Here is a 15,548-nt window from a genome sequence, read left to right as displayed (position 1 = left end):
CTAAAGACAAGGGGGAAAGCATTGCTAAGCTCATAATCACTTCCAGCCCAAGGTCCAACTTTATTATTCATTATAAACACAGTCTCTTTAAAGGCCTGATGGGATGGAAAGGGAATTTATCGTCATGAAGGTGTCTTCTAGCATCAACACTGCTGCCTATTTTTCTGGTTTAGCATCTAGATGTGCTCTCCCCAAAGTGTAATGGAGGTCATTGCTATTGCTTTCCTTTGCTGCGAATAACCAAAAGAGTTCTTCCCATAGTTGACTGTTGAGAAGCAAAATGATGTACTTCCATGAATTTCACCTTCAGCTTGAAAGCAGCGTGATTAACAGGACTTTTACAAAGTTTCTGTGTAGTTACAAGGACAGCTTCAATCTTCTGTCATTTTTTTGCATTACCTATGATTATGCTTTTACCACCCAAATGCATTTATTTTAAAGGTAACAATACAGACTCGGAGAATAGCTTATGTTTCATCTATATTTATCAGCACTCACTGTACATTTGTGTCTTCATTACCAGGAAATATTAAGGGACATTGTGCCATCGATTCCTGTTTACAGTTTATTATGCAGAGATAGGAAACACTTAGCATGTAAAATGAATGTAGAAATTATTCCTGGATAGAAACACGGACATTTCCCACTCGTTGGCTCTTTCTCCTCCATCACCGGATCAGAGTGTAATTGTCAGTAATCAGGCCTGCTTGCTGCTGATAAAACCACTCTGAATGCTAGCAGCCTTCTTTGTGTGATGACTCAATTATTCCAGAAGTGCCTCATCAAATCTGCCCCATCAGCTGGGCTAATAAATAAGGAGAAGAAACTGGCCCCCCAAAGCAAATTATAAATCCATTTGCATTAACCATTTCGCTGGTCCACGATCGAGGCTGAAATAAGCATGGCAGATTGTGTTAAGCTTATTTGAATATGTTTATAATGTTTACAGCAGGCACCCTCCCCTGCTTTTTTTTTTTTTACACAAGGTGTTGGAACTATCAGCCATGAATAGCATCTAAATGCAGTTATGTTAATGACAGCAAGGCCTTGGGCATCTTTGTGAGAGATTTGGTTGCTTAAATTAGGTGAAAGTTAAACCTTCCTGCCAGGCGAAATATGATCTTGCACACAGCATCATAACTGCTGCTGCATATATAAAAAAGAAGGCAGGGGAGCTTGCTTTTTACAGGTAGTATGAGGACAAGTGCAGAGGTTAAAAGGCATTCTTATAGAAGGAAAGTGAACTTGTGCTCACTGTATTATGGCTGTAACTAAAATAAAGCAGAACCAGTGGTTTTGAAATACAATGGCTATTGTACACTAAAACCATGTGTCATTCAGTTTCAAATAAGCATTTGAAAGTTCTCTGCCACTGGAGTTTTCCATCAGCAACCATACCACCCTTTTACTGTACAGTGATGGCTTACCTGCCATGCCTTCTGGAGAACTGGGGGTGGAGCCTCAGGGATCAAGTTTGGAAAGGGGAGGGAGCTTTGCCAGGGATGTGATGTTAGACTTCACTTTCCAAAGCTGTCATTTTTTTAACCTCTGTTTTCTAGAGATAGGTTGACATTCTGGGAGAATGCCAGGCCCCATGTAGAGATTGGCAACAACAACAACAACAACCTTGTACTTGCATACCACTCTTCAGGACAACTTAATACCACACTCAGAGTGGTTTACAAACTGTGTTCTCATTATCATCATGATAATCACCCTGTGAGGTGGGTGGAGCTGAGAGAGCTCCTCCTGTGACTGACACAAGGTGAATCAGGTGGCTTCAAGAGGAAGAGTGGGGAATCAAATCCGGCTCTCCAGATTAGAGTCCTGCCACTAACCACTACACCAAACTGGCAACTCTGGTCATGCCACTGGGTTGTGGGCCAAGCCTGGGGCACATATTGTTTCAGATGGTCCTGAAGTTTGGTAGCCTGTGCATACAGGAGACAAGCACCACTAGCTACAGAGGCAAAAAGATTTTGAGGCTATTGTCAAAGAAAGGGGGCAATTCTGGCCCTGCCAGTGGCATGTGGAAGACAAAGTAAAGGAGGCTTTCTGTTCCCCTCAGGTGGCAACCAGAGATGGGTTTTTTCAGTGGTAGCAACTCACCTTTGTAAAACCTTTCCTCTTGGAGATCACTTGGTACCTGTGAACTATTCTATAAATATCATTTCAGGCCACTGAATGTTGCTGTATATCCCTAGTTTGTTTTTATTGTTTTTACGGTTTTTACTTTCTGCACCACTTCAAGCAGCTCTCTGGAGTGGCAGCATAATAATTTCTTAGCGTAAATAAATAAAATCCAACATTGGCTACAAACAGTACAAAACTTCTGTATAGTTGTGCCCCTATGATTTTTGCCTTTCAGCAGAAGAATATGATTGAGGCATAAAGGTAATTCATTCACAGAAAATAGCAGGAATAAAGCTAAGATATGTTACTAAGGATGAAACACAGTTCCACCTCACCAGAATCTGTGCAAAACTAAGGATTAACAATGAAATATTTCCAGAATCCAGATCGGGTACAAGACCTGTTGGTTCCTACTAAGTTCCAGGCCTATTCTGAAAATATATATCAGATGGGCACAACATGGCTGCACTACACCCAGTTTCCATTGTCTGGGGTCTACAGCCCAGCCCCCGGACTTACCTGGAGAAGTTGATGGGAGACCCTTGGGAGACAACTGCCCAGCCGTCTCAACAGACAGTTGCCCGGGGTTGAGTAGTCCCGTCACCCCAGCAGTAAATTCAGGGCGCCCAGAGGATCCAGAAAAGGCAGCGCAGCCAGCATCAAGTGCGGGAGGAGGAGAGCCAGAGGGGGAAGTCAGTCAGGGAAAGGCAGCCCTGCCCAGCATCAAGGGGCAGGCAGCCCAGATGCTGGCCAGGGCAGCACCTCATGAGCAAGGCCAGGGAAGTGCAGCCACGCCCAGCCCCAATAGACAGGCAGCTCAGACACTGCCCAGGGTGGCACTTCATGAGCAGAGGCAGAGATGGCCAAGGTGCGTACCCTGGAAAGGCCTTGCCAGCCCTGGCCTGCAGGAAAGACTGAGGGAAAAGGGAGAAGGAAGAAAAGGAGGCACACCTGGAGGAAGCCTCAGCTGGGATACATTCGCATTTAAACCCACCTTGCTAGAGAGGCAAGGAAGGCCAGGAGGAGTTAGGGAAAGGGAAGGAACACCTGAGGGCAGACACAGCTGGGCAGCATCAGGAGAGGCAAGGAGCTTGGAAGGGAGGGCGGAGGCAGGTAAAGGAAACCCTATAAAAGCTGACTCAGGAGAGTGTTCATGGTGGGTTGCGTAGAAGTGGAGTTGGAGTGGAGAGAAGCGAGAGAGTGCGAGGAGGAAAGTTGATAAAGGAGGAGATGGAGGAGACTAAGGGGGATGATGGGATCAGGTTGAGCAGGCCAGCAAGTGAATGAGAGGGAGTCTGGGCGATGTATACCACTCCTCCTTCCACAGAGCAGGGTCTTGCGGTATCCCTGACACCCCTGTGAAGTCAGAGCCAGGCATGCCCGCACCCCACCCAGTGGTGCCTGCGGGAAGCCCTGACATCCATGTCTGGATTCCAGCAGTCCATAAAGGCAAATGCATCTGTTCTGAGGACTCCAGCAGGCCAAGGGAGCAGTGATACCACTACCTACTTCATGGATTGGAAGACCCGGAAAGATAAAGAGTCTAGTGTGGTTCAAGAACACTTCCGCAAGCAATATTAGATCTCCTTCCATTTTTCTGAAGGCAGTGGACAAGCAGATGAAAGGATTCATTCTGAATATAACAATCTTCTATGAAATTTTGATGGCTTCATTCCATGTTTTGTCAGAACTTTTTAGGGCTTATGCTTAAGTGTATGGTGTACAGTTTCACTGTGGTAAAGCAGTTTTTGGACTAGGACTAAGTCAGCTTGGATTCAAATCCCCAGTAAGCGATCAGGTTTTCTGGGACAATTTGGGCTAGGACTTAGGGTGTGCAAAACAAAACAAATAGCCAGAAATATAGCTGGAAACTGCTATTTTTTTAGTGGCTTCCAGAATGGTGAACCATATCCAGGAAACCAAGTTTTAATGGCATCCTCCCACCAAAAAGCTCATATGTCTCCCCCACATCCATGATGGCACTTGGATGATCGATCACTGTGAGAAAAAGTGTCACTGGGCCGGGTGCAAGTTATCTGTTCAATAAATTAAATTTGATAGAAGTCCGGGAAGATTTCAATCATAGACTGCAATTCTAAAGACACTTCCTTGCCAGTAAGCACTATTGAATAACATAGGACTTACATCTGAGTATACCTGTTTAGGATTGCTTCCATAGTCTTTTGGGCTCTCTCTCTTTTTCTGAGTCAAATGGCAAACGTGACTCAATGACACTTCAACCGCTTCACAGTTCCCACCTAAACATCAGTGAATCTAGTTTTCTCTTCAGGTTTATTATTCTACTGCAACAGCCCCACCCATTTAGTATCTGCCAAAACATTATTTAAGAAAACAAATTCTTAACATCACACTTCAGTAAAGCCTGCAAACCATTGGCCTGCTCCTTTTTTTTTAAAGATAAAAATTTATTCAACATGGTGTCAACATTGGAAACTGCTCAATACAAAAAGACTAATAATAACAGAATAAGTTTAAAAAACAACCCTGCCTGCCCTCACAGCAAAAAAAGAAACTTATGGAGAAAACATAGGTCTGTGGGGGGAATTCAGACAATTATTCTTCCTGCCAGGCAGCACTCGGGCAGTGGAGAAGATTGGTGGTGATTAATGTGAAAATACCCTTGCAGGGAATGCTGAGTATCAAAATGGATTCACCTCTCATTGTGGGAATGAAACTTCAAAGCACAAGGAAACATGGCAGCAGCAGGTAACAGTAGGATGCAAAGGTAATAATTTATTAGCAGTTTGGAAAAAGTGAATATGAAGCAGGATTGTTTTTAATGTCACTGCACTGTGCTGGTTGGACCACTCTCCTACCTGGATACCACCTCACTGCCACTGCCGCACTATCACTTTCCCACCATAGTCTGCACCCACTGACATTAACCTTCTTTGGGGTCCATTGTTTTTGTTGTGCATGTAGTTTAATTGAGGAAAAACTTAGTGAATTGATGGTTTAGAGGGAGGACTACTCATGGTCAATGTGGTTTGTGGTTAAGAGCAAAATTAACTGCTATAGAACCTCATTTCCCTACCCCTCCTTGAAAAGAATCTCTCTCTCTCTCTCTCTCTCTCTCTCTCTCTCTCTCTCTCTCTCTCTCTCTGTGTGTGTGTGTGTGTGTGTGTGTGTACATGCTGACAAGTGTCAGCATGTACACTGCTGACACTTGTCTTCCCCAAGCATTCTTCGGGGTCGGTGTGTTCACATTTGGTAGGTTGGTGGTTTAGAGGCAGGATGGTTTCCTGTGTGATACGGTTCCGTTAAATGCAAAAACCACTGCCGCAAAGAGCCTTGAGGGTCTCATTGCAAAGAATGAGGATGAAATTCATGATACCAACAACTACTACTACAACAAAACCCTGATTAGATCTGAGCTGGCAACACCCTACCTGCAAAAATACCAATAATGGTACATCATTCATCCAAAAACCCCAGATTCGAAACTGAAATGGAAATTTTCTCCATGAACATCTCTACCAGGAATTCTCTCAAGCTAACCTACTTCACAGGATAAAATGAAGGACTACATCACTCTGAGCTCCTTGAAGGAACAAGATAAAAATGGAAGGAAGGATGATGCTATAAATCTTTCTGCATTAGATTTAGAACCCTGAAATACTTGACCATTCAAACTGAAACCACACTTATTCAACTTTTGAGAGCCAGCATGTGTGGTGTAATGGTTAGTGTTGGATTAGGACACCATCAAAAGTAATATTCCCTTTTTGTGTTTCTTTCTATCTTCATATTTCTAGGTAAATATTAGGTAAATTATGATACAGATGTAAACTTGTCATACAATATTATATTGTTCTGAAAAATAATAACATTGGTAATATACAAGTGGAGCTGCAGATAGTGTTTGTTATTGTCTGAACCCACTTCCTGTGGGTATCAGTGGCAATAGTGTCCTGTGGGAATACATGCTTATGTGAAAAAGAACATGCAATCAGGGTGCATGTTTGAATAGAGTTTGTTTGCTGGTTTCATGTTTTAAATTTGTTTTTCAGAAAGAGTATGAGGAAATGAACGATAATTATCCAGATATAGCTTCTTTATGATTTTCTAAAACAGAGCAAAAAAATTATGTATTGTCGAAGGCTTTCACGGCCAGAGAACGAAGGTTGTTGTGGGTTTTCCGGGCTGTATTGCCGTGGTCTTGGCATTGTCGTTCCTGACGTTTCGCCAGCAGCTGTGGCTGGCATCTTCAGAGGTGTAGCACCAAAAGACAGAGATCTCTCAGTGTCACAGTGTGGAAAAGATGTAGGTCATTTGTATCTACTCAGGAGGGGTGGGGTTGAGCTGAGTCATCCTGTAAGAGTTTCCCAGGGTGTGGAATGCTAATGGCGGGAGGCTTCACTGTATCCTGAGGAGGTTCTTTTGCATATGGATTGGTACTTGATGTGCTAATCTTCTCTGCAGGGCTATTGTCGGGGATAGAATGTTTTGTTAGCCTGGTGTTTTTCAGAACTGGAAACCATGCTCTGTTCATTCTTAAGGTTTCTTCTTTCCTGTTGAAGTTTTGCTTATGCTTGTGAATTTCAATGGCTTCCCTGTGCAGTCTGACAAAGTAGTTGGAAGTGTTGTCCAGTATTTTGGTGTCCTGGAATAAGATACTGTGCCCTGTTTGCGTTAGGCTGTGTTCAGCCACTGCTGATTTTTCAGGTTGTCCAAGTCTGCAGTGTCTTTCATGTTCTTTTATTCTTGTCTGGATGCTACGCTTTGTGGTCCCGATGTAAACTTGTCCACAGCTGCAGGGTATACGGTATACTCCTGCAGAGGTGAGGGGGTCTCTACTGTCTTTTGCTGATCGTAGCATCTGTTGTATTTTTCGGGTGGGTCTGAATACTGCTTGAAGGTTATGCTTTTTCATAAGCTTTCCCATCTGATCAGTAATTCCTTTGATATATGGCAAAAACACTTTTCCTGTAGGAGACTGTTTTTCCTTGGTTGTTTGATTCATCCTGGGTTTGATTGCTCTTCGGATTTCATTTCTGGAGTAGCCATTTGCCTGAAGTGCGTGGTTTAGATGATTAATTTCCTCATTGAGAAATTGCGGCTCACATATCCGTCTTGCACGATCCATTAATGTTTTCATTATGCCTCTTTTCTGTCGGGGGTGGTGATTGGAGTTTTTGTGTAAGTACCGATCAGTGTGAGTTGGTTTCCTGTAGACCTTGTGACCTAATTGAAAGTTTGCTTTGCGGATGACCAAGGTATCCAGGAATGGGAGTTTTCCCTCGATTTCTTTCTCCATTGTGAATTGTATGTTCAGGTGCATGTTGTTGAGATGATTCAAAAACCCCATCAAAAAAATTATATTTTCAAAAAAGTGGGGAAAAGCCAAACAAATTTATTTTCAAAGCCATTGCTCAGGTAGCATATTGCTATTTTCTATCTGCAACTTTGCAGGTATCAACATCTGGAGAAATTAACATCCTAATTTTGTTGTCTGAACCAAATGGGTGTTTTTGTTGTCGCAGGCTGATTCACAGAACTCTACACAGCCAGATACATTGCAGTCCCAAGGTTGCTGAACTCTACAGGCTAATCTTTTCAATAAGGAGCATTAGGCAAGGCTTGGGTAGACACTTTTGTTTGTACATGAACCTATGATGTGGGAACACACAAACCTTCTGCTGCTTCCTCAGCTGTGGTCAACTCAAGAAGCCTGGTGCCACACCGGCAAAAGGCTTTTCTGGAATAGCACAAATTGTAGTATGACAAAACACTTTCTGAGTTTTTCCAGTAAGTAGCTAAATTGCAGTTTCTGGAATATTGCACCTGTGGAATATCATCAAGTAGCCATGCATGTATGAACTCTCTCTCAGTTGAGTTGTAGCCTGATAGAGAAAGTATGCCTGAAATGTTTACACACAGCTCACAGACTTATTAGCACACAATTTCCTATGAGATCTTCTGATCTAGATCTGCCTCGTTGGGCAGATGGCAGAGCCATTCTGATTGTTTGTGCTGTACTCTAGCCAGCCCACAAACACCCAGGATAGCAATGAGGAATAGCATGTTAAAGTGCTCTCTGAGCTATGTATAAACAGTTCAGGAGTATTTTGCATGTTGGGCAGTGAAGACTGGCCCATATCAATTTGGCTCAACTAACTCAACTAACAGACAATACATGCAGAAGAACTGCAGGGTGCAGTTTTTCTCTTGCCTATTATTCAAACACAGGCGAGGAAGACGCATATTTAATTATTGCTTCTCCATGGCACTCCCCTACTCCCTTAACTGCTTACAGAAAATTAGTATGTCACAGGAGAGTGGCTCAAAGATAACTTTCTTCAAGTTGTGCTAAGTTGTTACATGCTAGGTTTCATGATGACAGATCCTTCAAACATGTGATCCACACCTGTAGAGCAATGTGAGAATGTTGAATACCATGTTCACAGAATCTCAGAGTTGGAAGGGGCCATACAGACCTTCTAGTCAAACCCCCTGCCCAATTGCAGGATGAGCCTAAAGCATCTCTTACAAATATTCATCCAGCCTCTTCTTGAAAACTGCCAGTGAAAGGGAGTTAATTGGCTGTATATGTACATAGGGCAATTTCAGGGTTTCCTGAATGAAGCAGGCTGTTTAGATCCATAACAATCTGATTTCAGATGTGGTCATGGGACTGAAATGACCTTGGGACTGGTTGCTCAAGTGAATGGCCTATTCACATGAGGATTACTCTTCTGCCCCTTGGCCTCTGGCCTACAGGGTTCTGTAATATGCTGTCTTGTTCCCTAAACTTTTCACCATCTATATAAAGATGCTGAGATAGGTCATCTGGAGATTTGGGCTGACTTGCCACCAATATGTAGATAACACTCAGCTCTTTTCCAAGGAGTCTGTGGTTCATAGCTTGGGGATGAACTGGGATGAGGGCTAACAAACTCAAACTTAATCCTGAGAAGACTGAGGTGATGCTAATGCGGGAAGATCTGGATCAGGAAATGGGATATCTCCTGTCCTAAAGGAGCAAGTTCATAGCTTTGGGATGCTGCTGGACCCAGACTTCCTGTTGGATACTCTGGTGGCAGCAGAAGCCAGGGGCATCTTTCACCAGATTTGGCTGGTGAGCCAGTTGCGGTCATTCTTGGGCAGGAAAGAGTTTGCCATGATAGTGCATTCCCTAGTAACATAAATATTAGACTTCTGCAATGTGGCTCTGCCCTTGGAAATTCTCTGGAAGCTGCAATCGGTACAGAATGATGCAGTCAAAGTGTTGATTGGAGTAGGTCATAGGAATCATACCACTATAGTCTTGTTCCATCTATACTAGCTCCTAATTTGCTTCTGACACCTAATCAAGATGCTGTTATTGACCTTTAAAGCCCTATATAGCATTGGACCAGCATACGTTAAGGACTGCCTTCTCCCATGTGAACCTACCGTCAACTCCTGTCATCTTTTGAAGCTTTGCTTTGGATTGCCCTGCCATCTGAGGGTAGATGGGTGGCATTCTGAGAAAAGGCCTTCTTAGTCATGGAGCCAACACTCTGGAGATCCATCCCCAGGGAGATTTGCCTGTCTCCCTTTGTCACTGTCTTCTGCCAGCAAGTGAAGTCATTTTTGTTTCATTTGGTATCCCCCCAGTAAAATCTTATCGGCCCTCCTCCCTGGCTGCATGTTTGTATGGTTTGTTTATGTGACTACATATTTTCAATTGCATTTATATGTGCATTTTATATGGCTTGGGGCTGACATACCCGAAGGACCTCTTACACCCAACCATTCTGGTTATCTTGGGAGACCCGGCTTCAGGTACCCTTGCAATCTGAGAAATGGCCTTTCTTAGTCATGCTGCCAAAACTTTGAAGCTCCCTTCTCATGGAAATTTGTCTGTTTTCCTATATTGTTGAATTCTGCCAGTGGGCGAAGACTTTTCTTTGATGTACTTACAATATCTGTTATTGATCCTTCTCCCTGGTTATTGTTATGTTTGTATGTTTATATGTTTTATTGAATTGTTTAAATATTTTATAATGTGCTTTATTTTAAATGCTGTTTTAATGACTTAAATGCTTTAATGAAGAAATGTTTTAATGTTTGGATGTTCACCACCTTGGGAACTCTGTTTGGGTAGAAAGTCAGCACAGAAGTGTTTCAAGTAAATAAATTTAATTAAATAGGTGATGACTCATAAATCACTCAATTGCTTTGTATCTTCCATCATTACTATATCACATGGCACTTGTGTGTGTGTGTGTGGTGGTACTCACTGGTACCAAGTACTGGCACCATTTTGGAGGGCTCTGCCAAGTTCTAAGAGGGGATTTAATCGGAATCAGTGTATACGAGTGTACAGCAATGCCGTCCTCCTGTCCACCCCCCCCCCCCCGCAGCAGCAGGCCCTTCTTCAGGTCCTGCAATACTACCTCAGCTGTAGGAGCCTCTACAGGGCCCCAGGCCTCCTCCACCATTAGGCCAGCAGCAGCCAACACCCAGGCACACCCCAGAGGATCAGCCTGCAGCCATCCAGCTGACTCACCCTTTTCCTGTAGTTGTCCAGGCAGCTCCACTTCAGCCAGGTCCACAGGGGATTGCCAGCAGCTTGAGCCAGGCACGCACAGGCCCCAAGCTGCCAAGCAGAGAGCAGACCACATGCCCTGCCCTAGGCTGGGACGGAGTGGGTGGAACCAGAAAACTGCAGCATCTACCCAGCCCCCCCCCATCAGATAGGTTGGGAGTGGGGCCAGTCAGGGAGGCTGGGTGGATATTGGTAGAAGAGCCAGGGAGGTGGGACAACAGGAGGCCTTTAAAGTCAGGTTCTTGTGAAGGCAGGGGAGGAAGTGAAGGGGAAGGTAGCTGGAGTGTGCTGTCACTCCTAGGGCAAGAGAAGGAACAAGGTGGTGCAACTCCCCTGCCCATCCCAGAGGATATCTACCTGAGGAGCTGACAGGATGGCAGACCATCAGAGGGGGGTGCCAGTAAGGGAGGAACCTCACAATGAGTATTGGCACCTTTAAAAATACAATGACTATATATAAAAGAAAGGAATTATAACTTTGATTATGGAGCTTGCCTGAGTCAGACAACTAGCTTTTTCCTAGGGCACAGTCATGTTTGCAGTTTCCACCTGGTAGTATTTTAGAACAAGAGTAATTAGGTGATGTGAAGAGTTGTGGAGATAATGGTTTATTAGAAAGATTGTGGAAAAGACACTGAAGGATAGAAGGGCTCACCCCAAAGTTGCAAAGAGCAGCAAAAGTATTGGAGCAATATGTAAAATAAATAATTTATAATTGGTCCTACAATGGTAAATGCAAATATTACCCTGGATAAATCTTAACCAATTATGTAAATGCAAGATAATATATTGTATAGTATAGTCTGCATAGCACTGAAATAAAACATGAAATGTTCCGAACACTCATCCAAATCCACTCATTTTGGTGCCAATGTTTATAGGAGGCTGGACATCTAAAGTCTTTCACTGGCACTGAGTTATGGATACAAATGTTATATAAGATCTGATCTGTTTTAGCTAATGGTGAAAGGGGTTAAGTTCTGTGCTTATGGAGTATTTCTGTTTTTGATGTATTGCAAAGGTTACATCTTGGTCAGTGACTAAAACTCCAATATTATATGAAAGACTGGAGGTCTACAAACAATAATATTCAATGCCGGGCAGCTTGCAAGCCTCAGACATGTATAATATAAAAATTGAATGAATAATGAGTCCCTAAGTCTGATGCCTTTTTTCAGAGCTGTATAGTTGGCTGGCAGAAAAAAAATGGGTTTGTCATAATATTTTTTTAAAGGCAGTTAATGAGAAGTTCTCCAGATATTATAGGTGTTTACTCTGTTAAGGACTAGAATGTCAAGTACCTTTGAAATGACTGAGAACTTCATTCAGCATCAAACATCTCTGAAACTTTCCATTACAGAACTTGTTCTTTAAAGTAAAGAGTTAGAAACTCACTCTAGCTCATTGAGATATTTAAGGGCAGTCTGCACTATATCTTCCACAGCCAGAAACCCATGGCTCTTTGCAATCATTCTGCAAAGTTACACAGGCCCGTGCCCTCCCAGCACTTTCCTAAGTGGATCTCAGCTGTGCTGTCTTAACTCTCAGTCCCTCGGGAAGCAAGAGACAGCAGATGGGGTTAGGGCAGAGGGCTGATACTCCTGACAGTAAACGGCCTGGTTGTTGAGCTGAAGCTGTAAGCGTCAGGAAGCTTCTTCTCCCTTGAGAACCAACCACTGAAGAAAGTTGAAAACGAGCCTTTTGAGAAATGCTATTAAAAGTAGTAAAATTTACAATTGTGCAGATGATGTGCTGCTGTGTGGTTATTCGGATGCTAATGAGTTTGACATTAGGGAACTCCAAGGGTTTACAGCTACTCCCTTATGTGATTTAGTGCTTTATTGGCAATCTTTGAGAAAATAAGGGGGAATGTATTGCTAATAAATATATAACCTGGCTGATAGAATGTTAGAGGGAAAGGCTGATAAATTTAAATATACGGAAGGGAGGCTTTTCAGTTATCTTTTGTTTTAGGATAATATATTGCAAACAAAGAGGCAGAAGCAGGTGCAAAGTGGCTCTTGTACCAAATTAGATTAGTAAATTAAAAACTTATTGGGCTACATAGCCTATTTTCCAGTAGCATGTATATCATAAGATTAACATCCCTTTAATCAGTTGGGTCATTTCTCTTCTATGCTTCAGTTGTTGTTTATTTTTAATATTTGCTTCACAACTTCCTAAACCTTTTTCTGGGAATCCTGTCAGTCATGGTATCAGCCTGAGCACTTGGGATATGGAAAACCATTCTAAAGTGATTTTTCAATGAGTACTCAGCAAATATCAGTATGCAGTTTAAGGGTAGAAATTACATTTAGTTGAAAGTAGATCAGACTTTGCAAACTGCTTAAAAGGAAGCTCATGCCACAAAGTTTGGGCTTAAAGTATCTCTTATGTAAAGAGAGGACACTACTGCTCTTACAAGAGAAGGGCAACCGGACCTCAGCTGGAGTAGCCAAGATGCAGGCATATTCATTTCTGAAAGCATGTAAAACCACCACAGTGTTTCAGGAACTTTTGTGCAAACTTCAGTGCAACCATTGGGATTTTCAGAAGAGACCAGTAATTCTTTACTCCATGTCCTTTCATTTCAGTGGGTTTGTAAATGAGAAGCTATATAGAGAGGGAGCCTTTGCCCAACACTTGGTATTATTCAGTTGCAATTTCTTCTGTATGCATCAAGAAAGCAGTTATTGTCTGTTGTTACTTGATCTTTTGCCACTACTGAACACAGTAAACAAACTACTGCATTTGCTTGGTGTCACATTGGTGATGCAGGTAGATAAGGAAGTGTAAATGTTTAGATTTTGCTTCTAAAGTGTTACTATCTTTATACACCGGTGGTTTGCATCATGTAAAATTAGCATTTGTGATTTTCTTAATCATTCTTACAGTAAGGGCAAGTAGGTAAAGTGATTTGCAATCTTTTATTTTGTACAGTGCATCATTATAATAGTCAGGTAAAAGACAGGAAACAGAATTTATTGATAGTAAACTGATCTTGGGTGAAGCAAGACTGGATATTACCAGATTATTGGACTGGCATAGGTTGAAATCATATGAAGTGCTAGATGACTGCAATGTGGTTGCGAATCAGCTTTCTTACATCATCACAAATTGATTCAGAAGCTAAATACAAGCCCATTTACTGTAACTGTCCTATTTTTCACATGTAGAACAGAGATAAAAATCATAATGTATGAATTCAGTTTTAAATTTCAGTGACAACATTTATGTTGACTTGGATAAAGAACTGTTCTGTTCTTGGGGAGTGAGGCAAAGCTAACTGGCCCTGTCATTCCATTCAGGGGATCCCTTCCTTTTCCTTAGATGTAGTCTGCCCAGGTGCATGTAGTCTTCTGCAATAATGCATAATTTCTAGAAAAAAAAAGAAGTTGGGAGCAAGTCAGTCTGGAAATAACACCCTCTGGTCTGGAAACTTTCCCCCTTATTCCTGTAGTTAGTCACTTAAAAAGGAAACACACTCTGCACTTGCTCGCTGCCATTTTAATCTATATATTCCTGGAATTAGCATTAAAAACAGATGCTGGGGGTCACCTTGGCACAAATTAAGATTGTTTTGTAGCTCCTCTTGCCTATAAAAACTCATTCATAATCTCCCCTTCCTAGAGTAGATTTGCACAGCTATAGCGCCATTAATGGGACAGATCTATACATATCTTACACCCAAGCATTCTTTTTCAGTGTGCACTGTTGTTTCCCATAAAAGAAACAGACCGTGAAAATAAAGTTTGTAAGGTACTTGTTAATTTGTTATACAAGTCCTACCTTCCACAGCTTAGTTTTTCTTAAAGCAACAATATACAATAATTACATTTCTGTTCTCTTCATAGCCTAATCTAAAACTTTGATCACCTATACACAAACTTACTGGAATACATTATTTTATTAGTGGTAAAACTTTGGTGGCATTGGAGGAAGGTATGCTGGAATAAATATCTGGAATCAGATGCTTGATTACAATAAAAACGACATTTAATATAAAATCAGTGCAACCTGCTTCCAAGAACATCTGCTGAGAATTTAAATGTGAGTTTAGCAGCATGAAATATCCTATCAGGTTAGAATGTGACAATGTTCTTAGTAACTGAAATTTGTTATAATTTTGGTACACATTCAGATTCTAGTGCCAAAGCCTCAGTATTGTAAATAATTTATTTTTAAGCAGATCTAAGATTGGTTTGTGTTCATTTATAACCCTTTTCAGTTCACAATAACAGACGTTTATCCATGGACCTGAATGCAGGTACAACTCTCATATGTAGCCTGTTAACAGGAAAAAAGTAGCAAATAACTTAGCCCAAATTCCTTCTGCTGCTTCTGTGATTTTGCTAATTTACATTGCATTCTTTCTTACAGAGGATGAGTTTTGGGATTATCTATTAAGTCAGACAAGACAGTTTGGTCCAAGAGACGGGTTTGATCATCTGGATTTTGCACATTATTTTGCTCCTAAGCAAACGAAGGTGGGCTAATACATTTAGTGTGTAGTTGAAAGTCTGTGATTTCATTTGTTGCACTGCTATTTTGTTTGACAATTTTATTAAGTTTCTCCAAATTTCAGTTGCATTTAAATTCTTAAGAGTACTTGATTTGTCTTTACAGTACCTTTAACCTCCAGATTGATGTTTTTGATTTCTGGCAAGTGGCTATGGTATTTTCACATTCACATGTAATCTTCTAAGTTGAAATATATATTTACCACCTAACAATAACATTTAAAACAGATGTTTCCTTTGAAAATATCTCAATTATACAGTGTTGATATTAAGTGCTTGCTTTGGTTTTGTGTGTTTGACTGAAAAGTATTTTGACTGTGAAGTATAACATTATTCTATTA

Source organism: Eublepharis macularius, chromosome 7 (genome assembly GCF_028583425.1).
Source record: "Eublepharis macularius isolate TG4126 chromosome 7, MPM_Emac_v1.0, whole genome shotgun sequence".
In the NCBI taxonomy this organism is placed as follows: domain Eukaryota; kingdom Metazoa; phylum Chordata; class Lepidosauria; order Squamata; family Eublepharidae; genus Eublepharis; species Eublepharis macularius.
Note: the sequence above shows the minus strand (reverse complement) of the source record.